The sequence below is a fragment of the Rhipicephalus sanguineus genome, chromosome 1, assembly GCF_013339695.2.
Source record: "Rhipicephalus sanguineus isolate Rsan-2018 chromosome 1, BIME_Rsan_1.4, whole genome shotgun sequence".
In the NCBI taxonomy this organism is placed as follows: Eukaryota; Metazoa; Arthropoda; class Arachnida; order Ixodida; family Ixodidae; genus Rhipicephalus; species Rhipicephalus sanguineus.
The window spans coordinates 274478577-274501872 of record NC_051176.1 but is presented as its reverse complement, the minus strand read 5'-3'; positions in this window follow the sequence as shown (position 1 = coordinate 274501872).

Genomic DNA, 23296 nt, shown 5'->3' with positions numbered 1-23296 from the left:
TCTGTCCCATACCAGACTCCGGGACTCTCCTCGAAGCTCGTTCCAAGGTACGAGGGCCCTTACACCATCTTGGAGAAAACCTCTCCAGTTAATTTTCTTATCGAGCCAGTTTCTCGATCAGATGACATGCGCCGGCGTGGACGTGACATCGTCCATGTTTCCCGCCTCAAGCCGTACCATGAGCCTCTACCTGAAACTTCTTAGGTCGCCAGGATGGCTCCTTTTTCAGCGGGGGCGATTGTGAAGAAGAAGATGCGCCTCCATCCAGCAGCATCGCCAACGCTCGGCTCGCTCGGCTCGTGTTTCGGATCGCCGCTGTGCCTCTGGACGCTCCTTCTCGCTCGCTTGCCGCTGACGACCATTACGCCTTTCAACGACCAATAAACCTTTTCACACTGCAATGGATGAAGCAAAGAACTCAGACTTAATAATAATTGTTGGAGTTTTACGTACCAAAACCACGATATGATTGAGAGACGCCGTAGGAGGGGGGGGGGGGATCCGGAAATTGCGACCACCTGGGGTTCCTTAACGTGCGCCTAAATCTAAGCGCAAGGGCCAGTAGCATTTTGTCTCCATCGATTATGCGACCTTCGGGTCAGAAGTCAAGCACCATAACCACTAGACCACCGCGGCGGTTGGATTTACAGACTTGTGTAAAAACAATAAAAAATCGCTCGCTCACTGCTATGCTATGTTGTCAGCTACCTCGAAGCAAATGGGACTTACAAGTATTGACTGATGTTGTGATTGCGCGAACATTCTCTGAAATACTGTCAATGATATTACTGAGTTAAACAAACGGAAAGTACAAATGTGTGTGGTGTCAAAAATACGGCTGAAGTACCTCTGTAGCACAATAGCAAATGGCTTTTGCAGGGACAGATAGATAAAAGGATGGGCAGATAGACGTTCATATTTTTATTGTGTGTGGTAGAAGGCAACAAGACAAGTAGGAAATCTTATGCACATTAAACTAGGTTTAGCAGCAAGAGTTTTGAGAAAATCAGCATTGGAAGAAACTATGCGATACTGAGAACATTCTACAATGCCAACTGAGATGAAGCGAATCGACGCAACTCCGATGTTATTTTATCTACCCGTTGTAACTGAAAGCAGAGAGAATGTGGGTTGGTGGCCGACACCGATGCAACTCAGACGGTTGTCCTGTCTCTATTTAATGGTGTTGCCTTAAAACTAGAAATTCCTGTGTTGGTGGCCGGCACAGACGCAACTGCGATGGTTGTGCAATGCCTAAGATGGAGCAGCCGGTGGCAGCAAACGGCAGGCGGTACATTAATGAGGACGCCGCAAAGGGTGACAAGGAGCCAACGCCCTGCTTCGGTGGCGGCCTTAATTGCGCCCAGATACGGGCAAGCGTAGATAGGGCAACGCGTACGCGTGCCGGAGAAAAAAGAACACAAATGAGCCAGCTGCACGTGATGAGAGGCTGTAGCCGATATGCGCGCGCACGGCCGCGAGTAGGCGGCGCGCCGTGGTGAGGCATCCAGCCGTGCATGGTGAGGCCGGTCACCGCAGCCGCTGCCTGCCGAGCGACACAGCCACGTGTGTCGGCCGCAGCCGTGGTCTTTTCTCTGGTTTCACGTACATTGCCGCTCTGTTCCCACTTTCTCCTGTTTAGGAGAAAGAGTGGGCACCCATGCCCGCTGTCCAGTCTGGGCACAGACTGCCGCTGCTACTATAAAGACTATACGAGTCAAAAGTGAGGGCGACGTGCGGGATAGGTGGCACAGGTATCGCAGAGCTTCCTCGAAAAAAAAAAAAAAAAACGAGGAACACTGTCGGTATAGCTTGGACATAGTGGGTATTGGAGTTCCGCTGCCATGCATGAGAATTCTAACGGGTAACAAGTGGTGCAGCACGAAACAAAACGGGAGGAAAAAAAAAGAAAAAAAAGAGATGCGTATACGTATATAAAACGTTTCCACGTAATAGCGTAGCCAGAAGTTTCTTTCGGGTCGGGGGGGTTGAACCATACTTTATGTATGTTCGTGTGCGGTCATTTCTGTGTGCACATATGCACATACGAAAGGGAGAAACACCTTTGCACACACACCTTTGCACATTTGCACACTGTAGCGTTCGCGTGATGGAGAAAAGCGTTTCCCGTCGGAGCATTTGGTTGCACTGTCGCGAACATTGAAGTTAAACGGAGGCTACGTTCGTCTCCATCAGGGCGCCCGTGCATCTTGTAGTTTCTGAATAATATATCAGAAGCAACATTACTAACCACTACCGCCGCCACCAGAAGCGTAGCAAGGGGGGGGGGGGTTCTTGGGGTTTCTAACCCCCCCTCGAAATTTTTCAATTTTGCAGTGTATATTACACGCACACAACAAACGCACGCACGCACATACATAAAGTATGGTTGAACCCCCCCCCCCCCCGAAAAAATTTCTGGCTACGCCCCTGGCCGCCACTGTAGTGCAACAGTAATGTGACGAACAGGCATAGAGAATGGTCGTGTGTAATAAATATATAGAAGCAAGTTCGAATTAGTATTATTGCCGTGTAGCTTTTAATGAACTCGCGCTGAAGTCTTTCCCGGTTGAAAAAACAAGCACCAAAACACATCCTTGCGAGCAGTGTTGCGAGATTTGGCTACTTTGCGCCAATTTGGCTACTTGTTCCCTCGATTTGAACCAAATTATCATTATGCTGTGACAACGCCACCGCTGGAGTTCGAGCATGGGATGCCAAAACATGGCGATGAAGGCAGGTTTTGAGCTCCCAAAATTGAATTGGTGCTTTCATTACACCAAAGAAAACGCTTTTGGATACGTGGCTGGGACTAAGAGGAAAGCTACTGCATGAGGCCTCATTTAGCAGACAACCTATTAGAGGTGTGCACGGGCTCCGGGTAGCCCGAAAGCCCGAGCCCGACCCGGCCCGTGGGCCGGGCTCGGGCGGGCCGACGCATTTCCACCTCGGGCCCGGGCCGGGCTCGGGCTACTTGGAGTTTTATCGGGCCGAGCTCGGGCCCGGCGCAAAGCCCGACTCAAGCCCGAAATATAGAAAATGAGCGGGAATTGTTTTCCAGCACGCATACAGCGCCTTTTCGGCGACTGCCCTTTACCGCTTTTCCTTTCCATTCACTACTTTAAACAAAAGGGGAGCTCTCCGATTATCTCTCTATGGAATGGTCCGCCTGTCCATCTGAGGTTTTAGTCTTCTGGAAAAACAAGCAGCAGAGATATCCCAGGCTTGCCAGGCTGGCAAAAAAAGATATTAGCAATTTCGGCGACGAGTGCAAGCAGCGAACGCAACTTCAGTTCGGCGGCCTACATAAAGCAAGAGCGCCGCACTTCGTTGAAGCCGGAATCGTGGGACTGCTTGCTGTTTTGCACGACAGTTTGTAATCTGTGTAATAGAGACTATTCGTCGTGTGTCGTTTGATCATATTCGATATGCTCAATAAAATGCGAAATTACCGGAAAACGATGTTTTGTTTTCGCAGCGAACCTTCAAAAAGACGGGCCGGGCCGGGCCCGGGATTGTGTTTTCGTACGTCGGGCCGGGCCGGGCGGGCTCGCAGCCCTTTGCCGTCGGGCTCGGGCGGGCCTTCGACAAAGTCAGCGGGCCCGGGCCGGGCTCGGGCTCGGAAATATGGCCCGTGCACAGCTCTACAACCTATGTTGAGCACGACTTTAAACTGTAATCTATCGAAAGCGCTCTGCGTCCAGGGTGCTCTGCACTCATCGACATTAGAAATCGGATATCTGACGAACGACTTGTGTTAATTCTTAGAATTAGGTGCGGACTGCGACTCCGGCGTATTGACTGCATGGACATCGTCATCACGCGAGAAACGATTGCGAAAGTGACTTTAATTCCAGCAATTGTGATTTTGAGCACACTCATGCGCTACTCATCTTTACTGTTGCCACAGGTCAGGTAGTTCTTCCTTTTAAGAAGAGTCACGCAAGACGCATGGAGAGAGTGTCATATCTGCAATAGCGCAAAAAAATTATTCTACACGCAATGAATGCTAATGTCAAAACTATGCTTTAATCTCTACAATTAAGATTTTATAGGGTTGTTCTTGTGCATATTATATTGTCACCAAAAGGCCCTCGCATTTATTTATTTATTTATTTATTTATTTATTTATTTATTTATTTATTTATTTATTTATTTATTTATTTCCATTGTAAACGTCGTTACACAATGACAGGGGCCAAGATAAAAGCTGATATAGGCAGCTTGAGAAGCTCTTAGCCCCCGGTGCTGGCAGCAGGTGGCGGAGATGGCATAGGTAACATGATGAGTTTTAAGAATAAGGATTTCATCTACAATGAGTGACATCAATTACAAAATACAAGCAAAAAAATTGCAAAATAATGTAAAGTACATATAGTTATAGGTACAGGTGAGGGAAGAGTCGCTTGTCGGACAGTGTGATTTGACAGCATCATCACACACTTCTTACAGCGTACACTTCTTACAGGTTGCGGTAACTTCGAGCAACAAAAGAATGTCCAACAAAAAATGTCCGACATTTCAACAAAAATGCTCAACAAACATGTTCAACAAATCTTCAACGAGAAATGCCCAACAAAAAAATCTATCAAAGTGATCGAATAAGTGAAACTAGTTGAGACCGTGTTATGTTTGAGGTTCGAAAGCCAGCATTTTCAAGTGAATTCAGCAATCTCGGTAATCTATTTATTATCATTTGCATGCCATAATTTGTTTTTGATTTGGGCATAAACTATAGTTCACCGTAACGGGTTGTATACGTAGCTGTATTTTTATGTAGGCAGACTATTTCGTTAAATCCGCTAATTTCCGAGTTTATGTTGGAGTGCCATACGCGAAGCAGGGAACGATTGTATAAGGAATAGATAGTGGGGATATTGTGCTGCATGAAGAGGTGCTCAGTGTGATGTTGGTATGATACATTTGCTATAATACGCATTATCTTCTTCTGTAATAGATGTATTTTTTAAAGGTTAGTTTCAGTTGTGGTGCCCCGCACGAGGTGTGCATAGTTGATGTGAGTTGCAAAATAGCGAGTGATAGATTATTAGTTTCAGAGATGTTGGTAGACGATATCTATTCCTATTAAGCATTCTTGTGATACGGCTAAGTTTTTTTTCTAACAAAATAGGTGTGTTGATCCCAGTTTAATGTGCTGCAAAAATATGTTCCTAATACTTTGATTTCATTAACTGTTTCTATGTTTCTGTTGGTCACCACCAAGGTGTGATTGTGTGGAATTTTTGTTCCTTTGGCCTGAAAAATGACCGCTTTAGTTTCATCACAATTTATTTTTAGATGGATTTTTGTTGACCAAGCCAACATGTTCCGGAGAAACTCATTGGCGCTCTTCATTGGTGTAGTGTAACGTGGAGATGAAATGAAGACACTCGTGTCGTCTGCATATATATGATATACTTAGCATTGTTGTAAATTAGGACAACGTCATTTATATATAAATTAAAGAGCAGGGGACCTAGGATACCACCTTGAAGAACGCCTGTTTTTTATACTACCAGTTGATGACTTGAAGTGATTTATTTGTACATGTTGTCTTCTTTAATGTAAATAGGACCTAATGAACTGTAATGGAGTACCCCTGGTGCCGTAGGTTGCGAGCTTTCCTAATAATGTATCATGGTTGATATGTTCGAAGGCCTGAGTATAGTCAACAAATATACCTATTTTCAGCAGCTTTTTTTGCAAAATTACTCAGTATGTGATCTTTCCGGTCTGAAAGTGCTTATTGCCTGGACTTTTTTTTAAAATCGATTTGAGCTTTCGTGATAATACGATGTTTTTCATAAAAGGTGACATTTGAGCTCCCGCAGCATTGTTGGTGTAAATAAATAAATAAATAAATAAATGAATAAAATGATATTTTCGAGACCTTTGGAAAAATAGGGCAAAATTGATATATGGCGATAGTTTTGAATGTTGAGCCTGTTAGACTATTTATACATTGGTGTGGCTTGGGCAGTATTCATTTTCGATGGCAGCTCGGTACCTGCAGTAATAGCTGTGTTATAGATGTGTACTATAACAGGTGCTATGTCATGAATAAGATGTTTAATTGGACGGATCTGCAGGCCATCTGAATCGCAGCTTTTAGAGTTTTTCATTACCATGAATACTGTGCAGATCTCATCAGCGTTAGTTGGGTGAAAAAAAATATTGTATTTGCGATTGAGGACAAAGAGGGGTTGGTTCCAGGGTTCATGTGCGGTTGTGTTTCTCTGTTAAGAAAGTAATCGTTAAACTAGTTTACCATATCAGTGCCGGATAAGTGGCCGTCTACATCAATTTTTTCTATAAGTTATGCTATTTGGGTACGCTCCATGATATTATTAAGGTTCCCCCAGAATTTTTTCGAGTTCCCTTCACAGAATGAAAAGGATTCCAGAAAGTAGTTATCTCTCGTATTTCTTATCTCCTTGCTTAACCTATTCCAGTACACCTTGAATTCCTTAAGGTCAGCAAGTTAACGAGTTTTGATGAGCCTAGCATACAACTTTTCGCGCTTCTTAATTTTCTTCAACAGCTCTCTTGTTATCTATGGTTTACGAAATGATTTCGGCTTATATTGTTTTGCTGTGAAATGTTTCTGATATACTTCAAGGAACTTCTCAATGAAGTTATCTTATGCTATACCGGCATCACTTTCCTTAAATACCTCCTCCCAACTTAATTGGGAGAACGTATTTACTTGTTTTAGTAACAACGTCGCAGTTGTTTTCACCCACGCGTGGCTACTTTGGCTAATTTTACGGCCCATGGCTCAAGTTGGCTACTTTTTGGCTAGTTTTTCGAATTTCTTGGCTATTTTTTGTCTTTTTGACCTGGCAACCGTGCTTGCGAGCAGTATAAGCAAAGCTTTAGGGCGACGATTTAAACTTATATTTATATTAGCTTCAACTATCCTGATAGTTTTTGCGAAACAAGGGTCCTGCTTAAACCCGGCAACACGACTGTCGCCAAGGTTATGCTTTGGACTGGCATAAGACTAGCGTTTGACACTCAGTAACACGGCTGTAGCCGTCTGAAAGGTTCGACAAGCCTCCTCTGGCTGATGCAGCATAGCTGCGCAGTCGGTGCAGTCATCTAGCTCGCTGTGTCACCGAGCTGTTCAGACACCATTTAGTTTGTGTAGAAGCATTCCTGCTGCGAACATCTTCTTCTGGGTGAGAATGCAGGGGCACTTATATGCTCCCGCTTGTCTTGTGGCCTGATTATTAGGGGAACTCCCTGCGAGATAAATTTTAACAAACCGTAAGTTCAGAAGAAAATACTATACCTTGGAAACTTTCATGGTCATTGAGGGAATCGTCTATGCATAGAGTAGTTGCGAAACATTTCATTTCAACCAACCAAGCGGGCATGTCACGTAGTATTTTTTTTTTGTATTTCGCGGGCATCTGTAGTAAGCAGAAAAACCCTAATACTTAAAAGATATAAAGTTAGAAACTTTCTAACCGGGCGTTTTTTAAACCGATCTACAACTTTTTCATTGGAATGTTTTGCCCAGTTTCGTTGCTTCAAAAGTTGGTTAATTAAAGTGGCCTTAAGCATACTTCAGGCAATAGGCAGCAACATGCATTTTGTCGCGTCGTCATTGAGTGCGTTGGCATATTTTTAAACTCTGGCTGAAGATAAGTGGGGCCCCCTGTAGAGATATAGTTAAGCGTGAGCGAATAGTAAATGTGAGGTCGAAGCGAATATTGATTTAGTCGAATAATTTCGAATCGAATACTTGGAACAGTATGCATCACATATTATAAAGAAAACAAAAGGCATTTTTGTCGTAACCCAAGTAACTTGCACATTATTTTTAAGAATTAGAACTAGGCTTGTGCAAATATCACTTTTTTTTATTTGAAGAGATGCCTAAGCAAAATCGAGTGGTAACATAGTTTGCATAGTATTAGGGTGTAAGTTATCAGTGGTAAAATACATTACGTTTTGTCATTTCCGCTACCTAGCCCATATATGCTCGTATAATGCGCTTCTCAACTTAAAAAAAAAAAAAAGTAATCGGGGTGCCTGTAACATTACATTTAACCTTGTAGTGTGGCTTCACGGCAGTGCAGATTTTTTTTTTTTTAATTAGATGGTTTGACGACATAGCGGCCCATGCTGCAGTGAAACCACCCTATCAAGGGTTTAGATGAAACGAACGTCTCGTCGTCGTTTCGAATATCTCGAAATTTCCGAAATTTTCGAAATTGTAAGTTCGTATCGCAGTGAATTCGAATGCTGTAATATTCGTTCGAACCTTCGAAGCCGTCGAATAATCGTCAAAGCCTATAGATGTAGTGGCTTGACGCTGGAAAGACGCTAATTTCTGCAACTCAAAGGTAACACCACGCAGCTTCGTGGGAGGGTAGTGGTGAGGGCTAAAGCGATTCATAAATAGGAGTCAAGGTGGCAGTTTGGGTGAGTTGGTTATGCATCATTAAATAGTGTTGCGCAAATGACGACACGTAGACAGAAGAGTCCAGAGCACACGCTGCGTTACTTACAACCGATTTTTATTTATTTATTTATTTATTTATTTATTTATTTATTTATTTATTTATTTATTTATTTATTTATTTTATTTTATTTTACAGGAAAAGATATGTATATTATGCATGACATCAAGCAGTCTGCGCTCTGTCAGTACGCAGTGGACACAAGATAAACCGTTTCCTTGTCAGATAAAGGCAGGGATGACACGCTGACACAACCATTACCGAAATGATTCATTGCTATGGCTTCGATTATTTCTCGAGCGTATTTGTCTGAGCTGTGGCCTATGATATGAGCCTAAATTTTGTTTACATGCGCACTCCCTGCAATTTGTGGCAAGATGACCGTAATTTTTTTCTTTTGAAATTTATAATTGCGCTCATCCAGACGTTTATTAAGGCACCTGACTGTTTGACCGACGTAACTTGTTCGGCCGAACGATAGCGGAATTCAACAAACCACGGGCTGCTTGCATTGAATGTAGTAATCCCTCTGTGTTGTAAAATGAAACCTTATTAATGAGAACTAACATATTGCGTCTAACAAAGAAAAACGACTCCCTAAAAGTAATCTTCTTTCCTTCATTCAAAATGAAACCTTGTGATGGCAGGGATCTGTCATTTTGCACATGCGCTAGAGCCGCACAGGTGCCGAAAACACTACTTTGAATCCGGCTTCTAGTTTCCAGAAGCTTTCATTTCTGAAAAGTCCGTTGGGATTTCCCTGTGGCTTCTTTCGTACTACAAACGGGTGTGTTTCAGTCATGGAGGAAGGAATACTTCTGGAAGGAATAAGCGTTGCACGCTGCCCCAGTCATTCACATTGGTTTTAACGAGCGCGCGAGACTCGAGAGCCGTTCGCATTTTCTCGTTTTGTCAGCCAACTAAGTAAGACAGCGAACGGAGGACGCCTAGCGCCATCTGGAGCGCCGACGCCAAGTTGTATTTGGTTCTCGCGCTATTCGCAAATCGCGGGACCCTTCAAAACAGTTCTGCAGCGCCGATCGCATACAAAGCTTCACTTGACCGCAACGTGCGCATTCCTATTTCTTCAGCCGGTCAACGTGTCAATAAGTTCTAACCTGTCTCTAGAAAAACAAGAAAGATGAGCACCTGCAGCAGCAGCAGCACCAGCAGCAGCTTGCCCTGTGTCCACTTCAGAATGAAGGCCACTCTAAATGATCTCCACTTTATCCTGTCTTGCGCGAGCCAGTTCCATTTTGTTTCAGCGAATTTCTTAATTTCATCACCCCAAATATCTCTCGACTGCGTTTCCCATCCGTTGGTATGCACTACGTCATTCTCACTGACCTTTGATTATCTGCACTACGCATTGCGTGATACAACCGCTGTAATAGGAAGGTATAGGGGATTCCGGACATTTTAATACGTTGCTTAGACTTCAGAAGAAACCATTGTATAAACCAAATTTTCTTCGCGCTTCTTTTTTTGTATGCGTATTGCTGAAGCCGAGTAACAGGAAGAATAGTGTGCTATGCTATGCATGCACACAATTGTGTACAACGCTATGCACACAATTGTGTACACGACTTGTTTCTTGCTATGTGTATCCACTAGGGGCTAAGGAAGAGCAAGATATATTGAGCTTTGGGTGAATTGAACCTCCTGCATAATAAATTTGTCTTCATTTGACTTCACTTTGCAGTGTACTGTTGCATATAATCACTTTGCTGAAGGCACTGCCATATTCGACGAGTCGTTCGACGTGTCGCTTCCCGCGACCCACGTCAAAAGTATAATTTTTATTTGCACAACATGGATATAACCGAAAACGAATTTTTATACTGTATTTCCAGCCTGAGATTTCATTCTATTTATGCAAAAAACATAGCATGAATGGTGTAAGGAGAAATGGATATTTAATTACAAAATAATTAGGAATGATTACTGTGACACACGCAAATTAACGTATTACGACATTATTTTTATTCCAATATAACATCGAGTGCCTTGAAATAACATTATATCGTTTTGACGCATTTACAGACAGTTCTTTATAATAGGCGTCTGAAAAGTTTAAACGCAGCCAACGTGACAAAATTGTCACGTGGTCATGACGACGAAGGACGCAGAATCCAAAACGTTAAAAGTCGAACTGTTTATTGGGTGAAGCTGCGCCTAGTAAAGCAAACGAATCACGCTTCAAAACGATAGCGGCGAGTAGAGTCGTCGGTGGTCGGAAAACATGATCGGCTTCGAAATGCGCCAGCTTTTATACATGCGTCACTGTACGTTCTAGTGCTATCACTGATGCTCGCGTACACTTTGGAAGGTACTCAAGCATATGCGTCCGGCATGCAATGCTTGTAGAACAGTCGGCGTCATTCGCGAAGCAGCATGCAATTTGAAGCGTGGCATGTGCCCAACAATAAGGGCGAAAAGAAAGCAAGCACGCGTGACAATGTGTCGTGAGCAGAACCACCGTATAGGGAACCCAAGCTCAAGTTTGGGCGCGACGGTCGCGCGGCTGAGCTATGCGTTACTGGGGGCAGACGCTGCCCGCCAAGGCGGTTTGTCGCCGTATTTGCCAGCGGCGGCGGCAAGGACACGTGTGGGCATGCGCTCCTCATTCGGTCCGAAGCACTGCTAGTCAGCAATAGTTACATTGTGACGCACCACAGATTCACTCCGATGCAATCTGCGCGTGCGCGGTAGCGGGGGCGGCAATGTTGGGGCCGTGGATGCCCCCAGTTGCGATAAGAGCAGTGACGCCGCTCGATGTTGCTTTGGGAGCCTACGGTGCTACGACAATCTATCATTAAAATATATCAAAAGAAAACGTAAGTTGAACGCTGCTTCAGAATATTTTAAGGTTAAGAATTGTTGGTGTTTAGCGTCCCAAAACCACGATATGATTATGAGAGGCGCCGTAGTGGAGGGCTCCGGAAATTTCGACCAGCTGGGGTTCTTTAACGTGTACCTAAATCTAAGCACACAGGCCTCAAGCATTTTTGCCTTCATCGAAAATGCGGCCGCCGCGGCCGGGATTCGATTCCGTGACCTACGTGTCAGCAGTCGAGCACCATGGGTAATCTTTTAAGGGGAAGAGTTCAGCACAAACCAGAACGGACCACAAGGAAGAGATAAGGCCAGCACTGGCGCTGTCTCATCTCTTCTTTGGGCTCCGTTGTGGTTTGCACTGAAGTTTTCGCCTCAAAAGTTATGTACCAACTAGGCCCAACTGAAGTTTTATTTATGCTTCAAAATCATAGGGCCGAAAAGACGCTTACATCGGATTTTATTAACAATATATGAAAGCGTTAAATGCCAGTAGTGCATATACACTGGCAACACAAGTCATTCAGAACATAAAATCGCTGGTGAAAAGCCTAAAATCGAGCCTATTGGCGAGAATGTTTGGCGCAGCGTAGGATTCTCTAGTAAAAAAAGTGGAACCCTTGCGCACTGGCTTTCTTTATTAGCCGGGAAAAATGAGCACGCAATTAGTACGTTGTTCAAAATAGCGCAGTTAGATGTCATTTGAACATAACTACATCTGCCTCATTCACATTTTGATAAATACGTGAGTACTTGTCGAGTTATCAGTATAATTACTACAAATTAGTTATACCTCATTAACGAAATATTTAGTGGTGGCTACTCCAGTCTACTGTGAACAATATGCACTAGGCTTGCTTCGCGTAACGCCATTCCCCTTTTTTTTAAATCAAGCTGCGCGATAGTTGGGACACATCATATATATATATATATATATATATATATATATATATATATATATATATATATATATATATATATATATATATATATATATCCCTGTCCAACCCCGCGACCAGTGTACTGGACATAAGAAAAAAAAGCGATGCAGAAAACCAAGCAAAGCCGAAATCGCAATCGAAACCACTTTTGCAGCTTCTCTCAGAGGCGAGCATAAATTTTGTAATGTAGGTCCTCCCTAAGCCGCATTTTCTTATGGGGATGCCTCTGAGTAATGGCATTGTCTACGAGGAAAATCGCGCACTTGAGATGCTCAAGTAAGGTAAATTATTCTATGAGCTATCTTCGCGCAATCCAAATCATTTAAATCATGCTAGCTAACTTATGCTATCTTGAAACAATGTTGTGGAAAGGTAGCCTTTGTAATCGAAAGTTTGCTTGCAATGCGAGAATGTATTTATTTCTAGTACACTGGACACTAGGATGCAATCGGCATGCATCATGCTAAACATGGAGGGAAAAAATATACTATGAGAGAGTGTCACATGACAATCTTGAAGCCCAGCTATAAAAAGTGAAGCAGGAGCATGCTGGGAATTCTACCAAGAGCATGGACCAAGAGGAGGGAGCGGCGTCGGAGGAGGTTGGCTTGTGGAGGCTAGAAGTGCGTGATCGACCATTTGTTTTTTTTCCATGAGCCCAGCAAGTAAGAAAGCTTTTTTTCTTCGGGTAAAAACAAACCATTATTGTGTTTTCTAAGACAATTATCTTCTGACAAGACCGAAAGCAAGATTCTTTCAAGGAAGAAAGCGGAATGTGTGTACCCATAAGTGAAACAAATAAATCCCAGTGTCCAGTATATTGGACATGGTTATCCTGTAAAAGGCATTGCACTTACCGTCTCCTTAATTTTTTGCATGCTTTTCAATAGCCCCTTAACTAGAAAATAACATCAAACATTTTCGGCACACGTGTTTGGGAGCGAGGCAGAAGATGTAGAGAATTGTGAGGAAGAAGAGGCCGAAGAGACCACGTGCCGATACATGATGATAATAGTTTCGGCTCGCACTAACCGGCGCAACGAAAAGCACTGCTCTTACAAGCGAGTGCAAATATCTTGAGTAACGGCACATATACGGAAGTGAACTAATTATAATCAATACGAGGCAGAGTAGTTACCCAGCGCGCATCACATCTAAGCTGCCGTGTAAGTAAAAAAAAACATGGCTCCTTCATATTACAAAGCCGAGATGACGCTTAAAAAGCATTTTATTAAGAGTATTCTAAAACATTGATACATTATAGTTATTATATATAACCGTACAAATCAATAACGAAATTGGGTCCTCGGTGAACGGTGCACCAATGATCCGATTTGCGAGGTCTCTCGGAGCAGCGCCGGGTTGCATGGTCGAGGAAGTCCAGTCCAACTTTGAGACCCTGCCGGCACAGGGAGTGAATCGAAAGTTCTTTTGAAGAACTTCCTCCTCCTAGTCTTCATCTTGTGCGCCACGGCTGCTACGGGACTCGTGCGCTCGACCCGGGTGCAGGAGAACGTTTGACAGGGTACAGCAGCAGGGCCCTCGTTGAAACAGGCACGTTGAACTTCGTGCACGAGTTTCTGCATATATAGTGTCAGGAAGGTCTATATTTAGTAATCACTAGCGACCCCACCGCAGCGATAAAGCGATAAAATTAATACTGAAGAAAAGAAGACACATGGAAAAGTACACGCTGCGGGCCAAAACGGCAGTGCGAAGAAAGTTTGAGTAAACACTAGTTATCTGTACCTCAGACATCGCTAGAACAGCGTACGACTGCTTTCGCCGGGCTCAATTATTAGAATATAGCGCTTTTACAAGTTGGCAAAGTTGCGTCATTTATGAGTAATTCCGGTTAAGATTAATAATGTCCATGGTTTTAGGTGCCAAAGCGGCGATATGATGAGGCACGCGGTAGCGGAAGGCTCCTAAAGTTTTGACCATCTGGTGCTCTGTAACGTGCACTGCCTTCGAACAGTACACGCGCTTCTAGCATTTCGCCACCATCGAAATGCAACCGCCGCGGCTGGTATCGAAACCGCGACCTTCGGGTCAGTAACCGAGCACATTAACCAATGCACCACCGCAGCGCACGTGGTTTCCATGAATGAAATGAATAACAAGGCTCACCCGCTGCACAAGGGTTTCCTGCGTGAAACATCCACGTCGCATTGGCCCCTCCGATGTTGCCTTGGATGTTGCCACGAATAGACCGCAATGTGGTGGCCGCTATGCAGAAAACCGCGTAGCCTCGGCCTGCCAAGCCTTGCTCCGCCTGTTGAAGTCGGCCTCCCGCTGCGTCATTGGTCTGCTTCGCCGTCCTACTCGCCACGCGGTACTCCGCCTTGTCTGCAAGCATTCCCGCTACGAAGAGGCTTCTTCTAGAAGCGGATGCAATATGGCAACTGTGCACTCCTGTTGCAGGCTGGCTTCGTCGTGGCAGCCAGTGCTGACGACGCTTTTCCTGATTGGTTCCCCAGGCGCATTCGAATGCGCACAGCGTGGTCTCGCGCCTCGCGCCTCAGATGACCCGTCGCCTTTGCTTGCTTGCTTGCTTGCTTGCTTGCTTGCTTGTACCTGTGTACTGGCTCTTACCCACTACGGGGGATTGGCCAAGAATCCGGCGGTTATTGTAAATGAAAAATTAAGGCCTATACAGGGCAAAAGAAAACGCGATTTAAAAAAAAAGAATAATAAAATATGGACATTTTTGATACGCAGCAAAATTTAAAAAGAAAAAAGAGAAAAAATTGATAGGCTTCTGTTCTGTTCTGTTTTAACTGTTTTGCTGTGGAGAGGTTGAGGTCCATATTGCCTCGGCTACTCCATATCACGAAGTTATGCAGCGAAAAAAAAAAAAAAGAATAATACTGGACGGTACCTAAACATGAACAATCCGAAAAAAAAATAATAGCACATTGAAACCACTTCAAATATCATACCAATACACAGTTTGCTTGCAGCAGTTCACACTGTGATAAACTGTTCACCCGCACACCTTCCTTTTCTACTATCAGTATATGCACTAACACCTTTCATATAAATCAATCCCTGGCTGTCTATCACAGGCGCTTATCCAGTCCGGTCTCCACTAAAAAATCTGTCAGGAAGATGTTCGCCTTTTTCTGAAGATGCATCTCAGGCCATGGTCCAAGTAATTTCTTTAATGTGAGGGGCCGTCTGTCCAAACTTGCTCATTTTTTCTTTAATTTTCCTCTTTCATTCGCGTATTTAACGCACTCCAAAAGAATATGGCGAACATTTTCTTCTGCTTGTCCACAATGGCATTCCGGGGAGTTGGATCGATGTATCTTGTGCAGGAAGCTGTTTGTGTAGGCTACTTCCAATCGAAGTCTGTGGATTAAAGTCTCTAAGTGTCGTGGGAGATCTGTCGCTATGAAAAATTTTCTGTGTGGATCAACTTCATAAAGTACTGATTCCTTTGATTTAGGGCTATCAAACCACTTCTCCATCGAACAATGGTTAGCTCCTTGCGTTATAAAATGTCGAATATCCGCCCCAGACACAGGGATTGCGCAATCCCGTCCTTCGTTCAATGCTTTCTTCGCGAGGCGGTCAGCCTCTTCATTTCCCTTTATTCCAATGTGACTGGGTATCCATTGGAATACGATGTTGTGACCCTGCGCTGAGGCATATTCCACCGTTTCTGCAATACATTGTGCTATTTCACCATTTTTGTAAAGTGATCTCGCATTTCTGATTAGCTGAAGGGCAGGTTTGCTATCCGTGCATATCACCCACTTTCGTGGCTCAGAATTCTCGCAGATAAGCTTAACTGCTGCAAAGATAGCCACCAATTCTGCTGTCGTCGATGAAGATTTGTGCGATAATTTGTACATTCTCTTTTCCTGTATTTCGGGTATAAGAACCGCACAGGCTGGCGCTTCTTCAGTGCATGATCCATCTGTATATATCTTCGTTTTGTCATTATGCGTTATATGAAAATGATGAAGTACCATCTGTGCGGCTACTAGAGGCGCCATGTCTGCTTTCTTCCGTATGCCATCTATTTCATAGATAACGTTGAGAAGCGGCAGCGTTTTGAAGGTTTCCATCGTTTAAATCCTGGTACTACTGCTTGAAATGATGATACACTATCCTGTAATCTCGTTACCGTCCTTTGTGTTCGTGCACCAGATAAAGGATGACTTTCATGTTGCGTGAAAATTCTAAATAGATTTCGACATGTTTCTTTAGCTCGGAGTACTGCCAAAGGTGGTTGTCGAGCCTCTGCATACACTAAAGCACTGGAAGTTGACCGTGGCAACCCCAGACATACCCTCAAGCTCCTTGCCAATAACAAGTGGAGTCTCCTTTCGGTGGAGGCTGGAAGTCCGTGCAGCAGCGGCAGTGAGTAACTTACGATGGGGCGTATCCACGCAACATGTAGGGCTAATAACGACTCTGTAGTACCGCCCCATTTTGCCCCGCAGAGATGCCGGAGGATTCGAATGGCCTGATTCACTTTTTGTTCAAGGGACTGAACATGAGGCGACCATGTTAGTCTCCGGTCTAAAATCGCTCCCAAGAATCTATGAGTTTTTACCATTTGAATAGGCTGGTTTTGCAGAATAATCTGGAAATCTCCAGGTCTTTTCAATGTAAACGGTAGTATGCCTGTTTTAGCCAGACTCAGTGTCATACCTCTTTTTCTTAGAAAACGGTCTACATAATCCAATCCTTCTTGTAAAGTTTGTTGGACATCCAAAAACGATGGACCAGACGTCCATATACTTATATCATCAGCATATACTGAACATCTGATGTTAGGTGGAAGATTATACGGGAGCTGCGCCATGACTGCTTTGAAGAGAGTAGGGCTTAGCACGCTGCCCTGTGGCACTCCTTGGTTGACGACGTGTTCTGACGTTGGGCCCTCCTGTGTAACTACAAAAATTTGCCGGTGCCTCAGGAAGTCAGCGATCCAACGCAGTATCTTGCCCTTGAATCCCTCCAGGGCCAGGCCTTCCAGAACGTGAACGTGACTCACTGTGTCGTATGCTCGTTGGACATCAAGGAATACAGCGACAGTGATGTTTCCTTCCATACGTTGGTTTTCCACATCTGTGACCAAGTCCAAAATGCAGTCCATTGTGCATCTACCTCTTCTGAAGCCGGCTATGCTTTCTGGTAGTAGTTTCTTCATGTCTTGCCACCATATAATTCGTTCATTGATCATTTTCTCCATAACTTTCGAAATACAACTTGTCAAACTAACCGGCCTAAACGAATCCAACTGCATAGGGCTCTTCCCTGGCTTTAGCAACGGTACTACTTTCGATATCTTCCAACTTTCCGGAACCTTTTCTTCTTGCCAACTTTTATTGTAAATGTCCAACAGGTGTAATTTTCCTTTCTCGCACAAATTAGCCAGTGCAGCGTATGTAACTCCATCTGGTCCTGGTGAACTTGTTCGTTTTACAGAAGACAGCACATATTGGAGCTCCTCTGGTGTGAAGCTGTCATCCAGATCTGATGAACTGACCGCAGAGAACTTCGTTACAACCGCCGAAGCTGATTCTGCTGAGGATTTATATTCGCTAGTTTGGACGGCCTCTCCATTTCTCAGTATAAGATCGCAAAATTCTTCGGCAATTACACGTTATCGAATCAATTAAAATTAATCATAATACATGATTCTTAAGTAGATTAAATTAATGTTGTTTAATATGAAATGCTCAATTTAAACTTGGTTTGGGAAGAGTGCTGATCAATGACTTAGCAAGGTAATCTTGTATCTCCCAAGAATTCGCAGAGGGCCCCGCAAACGTTCCTATCGCTAAATTCCAATGAAGCACCCCAAAGGACAGAATATTCGGAGTACTAAGTTGGATTCCTAATTTTTTAAATAAAATTTCAAAACACTTTTTCCTTTGATTTTTGAAACGGCGACATCTTAGTACGAAATGGTTGATATTTTCAGGTTCATTACATCTGGAGCATAAAGGGGATGGCACCCGACCAGACCTGTTTAAGTAGAAATTAAACGGTGGTATACGGCATCTTTAAGTTATGGAGACTTCCAATTTACGCGTTGGACACCATTTATTATCCCATGCGAAGTGCAAATGCGAAAATTCTGGATTCGGTATTGTAATCTTCACGCAGCTGCCGCCACCAAGACACATTCTTTATATTTTTTCTACTTTTACAACTATTTATTATACGAAAATCAAGATAATATAGTACTCAAATATATTAAAGCATTAGGGCTGCTGAATGATATTGCACTGTAGATTCGCGAAGGGATCGACATCAGTTTTTGTAGAAAAGTAAAAGAAGCATTCTTATGTCGCACTATTATGTTGTGGCACTCTCATGCGCAATAACATACTGACTATTATCCGCGATGCGCAGCGCCTATAGGGGCGCCACTGAAAGCCGCGTAGCGGCGGCCGTTGGAACCGCTCGCGGGTCGCGTGGCAGACGCCTTTTGCGCGCGTGCGATTCGCCGGTTGTGCGCGTCCCAGATAATTACTTTTGCGGCAACAGTGTGCGCAAAGGAGCCGCACTTTATAATAGTGGACATGTGTCCGATGTCACAGCTGTGTGGGACGACAATGTACCCATACGCGACAAGTGTTTGTCACAGACAATCGACAACAAGCTTCTCCTACGAAGTGGAGCTCATCGTAAGTACACCGCTTTCTTTATAACGTCCCGATCACTAACGCCTGCATGCGTTGACGCGTGAACCAATGTTTTTTCTCGACACAGTAGCTTCGTTTACGTGCCATGTGCTGATATAGTAGATTTTGAGGGAGCGCTGTCGCACCGGCGTATAGATTTCACAGGGTCGGCCACGTGAAGGGTCAGCGTTGGTAAAACTTTCAAACCAGCACGATAAACTTGTGAAAAAATAAACGATAAGCTTGTCATCATCGGTGCAGAAGCGCACAGCGAACATTCTGCACCGATGATCGCATTCCAGTGCCATCAATAGGTAGAATGCAGCCGATTTCGTACAGTACACGTGTGATTCCACGGCACTTTTTTAAAGGAGCCGTCACCTGCCCTACATTCTCTCGCATTGCGCTTCGCGCCATTCGTTTTTCAAGTGAGCCAAGGTATCGCGTCTTATCAGTAATAACAACCTCCTGTGAATTGTAGTGTCTACAATGCAGGCGAGGCGACCAAGTGTAAACGTAGTAGCGTTCGCTGAAAACGTAGCGACAAAAAAGAAGAAATAAAAACACCAAGCGGTTGTTCGGCAACGCTCACGGCAGCCAGCGTGTCCAGGCTCGTTGAACGTTGGTGAAGTCGCTTACGGGGGCTTTATAGGTTCTGTAACCGGCGGTTATTTTAATATTTCTTGGGTGGTTATTGCCTGCTTTGAGTTTTTCGCGCATTTCATTGTAGCTTCAGGTTTTTCTTGATGTCGGTCTCATCCCCAGGCCAGAGGGCTTCCCTCTGGTCTGCATCTATTCCCTCTCAGGATGTACCCTTGGAGCTCTTTCTGCGTAGCGGAATCAACAGCGTTCCCGTTGCTTTGGTGCCGACGAATGGTGGAGCTTTTCGGATGAAGAACCCCAAGGCCATCCAGACCGAGCTTCGCACGGTGACCCCTCACTTTCTCCAGATTACTGAGGTCCGGCAGTTTGGTCGCGGCGGTATTCTTTGCTGCTCACCAGACCAGGCCTGTATCCAAGATCTTCTAAAGTGTACCTCTTTTGCCAATCATCCGGTGAGCTGCTTCATTCCTCCCCACCTTGCTTGTTGCAAAGGTCTAGTCCGTGGAGTTGATGCTAGTCTAACGCCGGCGGAAATCTTGGATATTTTTGCAGATGCAGGGGTAGTGTCAGTCTACCGTTGTAACAGGCAATCCAATAATGTGCGGATTCCCACCGAGACAGTTATCGCTACATTTGCAGGAACATCGCGTCCATCAGAGATAAAGGCATGGCCCCTAATCTATAGGGTTGAACCCCTTGCTCCACGACCTCTGCAATGTAGCAAATGTTGGCGATATGGTCACAGCTCTAACGGGTGTCGCTCTAATGTCAGATGCCGTATATGTGGGTCTGAACATAGTGTTGACGACTGCAAATCTGATATCCAGACATGCTGCCTATGCCAAACTAATCGCCCGGCCGACCACACCGATTGTCCTGCTAGGGCTATAGAAATGCAGGTTCTCGAAGTCATTGATAGAAGGCGATGTTCGCGCAGAGAAGCTCTAGCTGAAGTTCAGAGCAGGACCCAAGGATATGCAGGAGTTACAGCCCGTCAGCCTCTTGCTATGGATACATCAGTGGCACAGTCCATTACTTCAATCGTAGAAAAAGCAGTGGAAAAGTCCTTAGAAAAACTCCTATTGAATTTATCAGAAACTCTGGCTCAAGTAATATCCATGCAGTTGAATGGGTTTTCGGAACAGTTAGCCAAAAGTATGCAGAATCCTTTCAGTGTAATTCATTCTTCCTCTGCGTTTCAATCAGATGCTGCCAGACATAAGGATAAACGACCTTCTAATACCCAAAGCACTGACCAAGAATGTCTGTCTGAGTCTAGCTCACAAGAGATTCAGGATATGGATATGGATGCTAGACTTCCTAAACGCAATAGGTCACCCTCAAACAAGAATCAGATTTCTAATTCTAAATCAAAAAAGTGTGTGAAGGAACCCTTGAACAAGAATGATTTTTTAAAAGATAGTATTTTGGATCAAGCAGTTGCGGCGGCTTGCCTATCATCAAAATAGGTCTTCTTAAGGTTCTTCAGTGGAACTGCCGGTCTATACTGTCTGCTACCACAGATTTACTATACCTTATTTCCCAACAGTCCCCTCACGTAATTTTGTTACAAGAAACTTGGCTGTCATCGGATCATAATTTTCATTTACAGAATTATAAATGTTTTCGTTTGGACAGGAACTCTAGAGGTGGAGGATTAGCGTGTTTTATATCGGCAAAATTTTGTCATAAAGCGAAAGTTGCTTATCAGTCAATATCGGGCGAACACGAAGTTTTGGTATTGGAATTAGCTATACCAGGCTGTGCTCCACTTTCTATTGTTAACAGCTACTTTCCGATTGGCGTACAAGATGAAGGTATTCTTGACATCACTCAGAGCTTTTGTAGACCAAACACATTTTTTGCAGGAGACTTTAACTCGCATCACGTCTCTTGGGGTTACCGCACAGACTCTCCCGGTAAATTATTGTGGAACTGGATAAGTAAAAACAATTATACTTGTTTAAATTCTAAAGTAGCTACATTTATTCGATGTAATACGAGATCTGTTTTAGACTTATCATTCGCCAGCTCAAGCCTTTTTATCTCTTCTTGGGCTGTGGTTGATGCTGCAACAAACAGCGATCACCGTCCCGTAGTTATTGACATTAATATCCCCTTGGTCCCAACGGAATGTCAATCGCACACTTTTGTAAATTACTCACAATTTAAAAAAAGCTTACAGTCAACGCTATCCTCTCTGACTAACACTGAAAATGAAATTACAGCCATGAGTTTGTGTTCTGTTTTAAAAAGCACTATGAAAAAATCACAGTTTACGAAACCGTCCACAAATGGAAAGTCTGTAAGTGCATGGTGGAATTCTGATTGTGATCGAGAGTACAGGCGCAGAAAGGCTGCATGGAAAAAACTTTTAATTAACCAGAATCCTACTAATTGGAGTAATTATAAATATGCCAAAGCTAAATTTAAGAGAATTGTTTCCGAAGCTAAAGCTAAACATGACGAAAATCGTTATACTTTTCTATCTAAAAGCAAGAATAAACAAGCTCTTTTTAGATTTCTTAGATCTCGTAAGGCTATTCCTTCTCCTATTAACGTAGAATCAGTTGTTCCAACCCCAAAAGAATTGGCTGATTTATTAGATGATATTGCATTGGGACTAAAACAGCGATTTGCCTCTCAATTACAAACAAAATTCCAAAAACCTTTAGATGTGAATGATTTCATTGACGTAACCATAGAAGAACTGGCGCATGCTGTTCAGTTACTCCCGAATTCAACCCCCGGTCCTGACGGTATTACGTCAGGCATGTTAAAAATATTATTTGATGTGTCTCCTCAGAACCTTCTTAATCTTGTAAATCACTCACTTGGAAATGGTTGGATCCCTCCAGACTGGAGACTTGCAAAAATAATTCCCTTGCTTAAGAAACAAGGAGCAGGTATGCATATTGATAATATAAGACCTATAGCATTAACTTCGCATGTCATTAAATTAATTGAAAGAGTATTATACATTAGAATCATTACATTTATTGCAGATAACTTGTTATTGAGCCCATGTCAAATAGGATTTAGACCTGGATACTCCATATGGCATGCACATGTAGATTTAGAGGGACGTATTAAGCTTGCTCGCCACAAGCGGCAATTGGCAGCATTAGTCACTCTAGATTTGGCTAAGGCGTACGACAGTGTCGAACATGTCATCTTGCTCAATTCCTTAAAAAACTTGAATTTTCCGGGATATATTATCAATTGGTTGTATGAGTTCCTAAACGGTAGGAAATTTTATTGTTCCCAACGTGGCTTATCATCCTCAAAATATGATCAATCTAGAGGGGTCCCTCAAGGTTCAGTTCTTTCCCCTGTTTTATTCAATATTCTATTAAGCTCAATTCCTTTGAACAATGACGTTACAGTTTATGTATATGCAGACGACATTGCATTCTTTGCTTCGGCAGGTGATATTCATTCACTGTATGCAGTATTACAATCATACTTGGGAAGTTTAGAATTCTGGTTTGAACAAATTCGAATAACTCTAAACGTTAGCAAAAGTTCCTTGATTGTTTTTCCATTGAATGCTCCAGTTAGAATTTCCCTTCAGTATCGCCAAGAAGTAATTCCCCAAAGTGACTGTGTCAAATATTTAGGAGTTTTTTATGATGAAAAACTCAGCTGGCGCAAACACATTGAGCACGTCAAATGTAAGGCAACACGCGCTGTTGGGATGTTACGTAAGCTTGGTCACCACCCTTCTGGGCTACGCAGAGACAAGCTACTTATGATTTATCGGATGTATGTTCGACCAATTTTAGAGTTTGGTTGC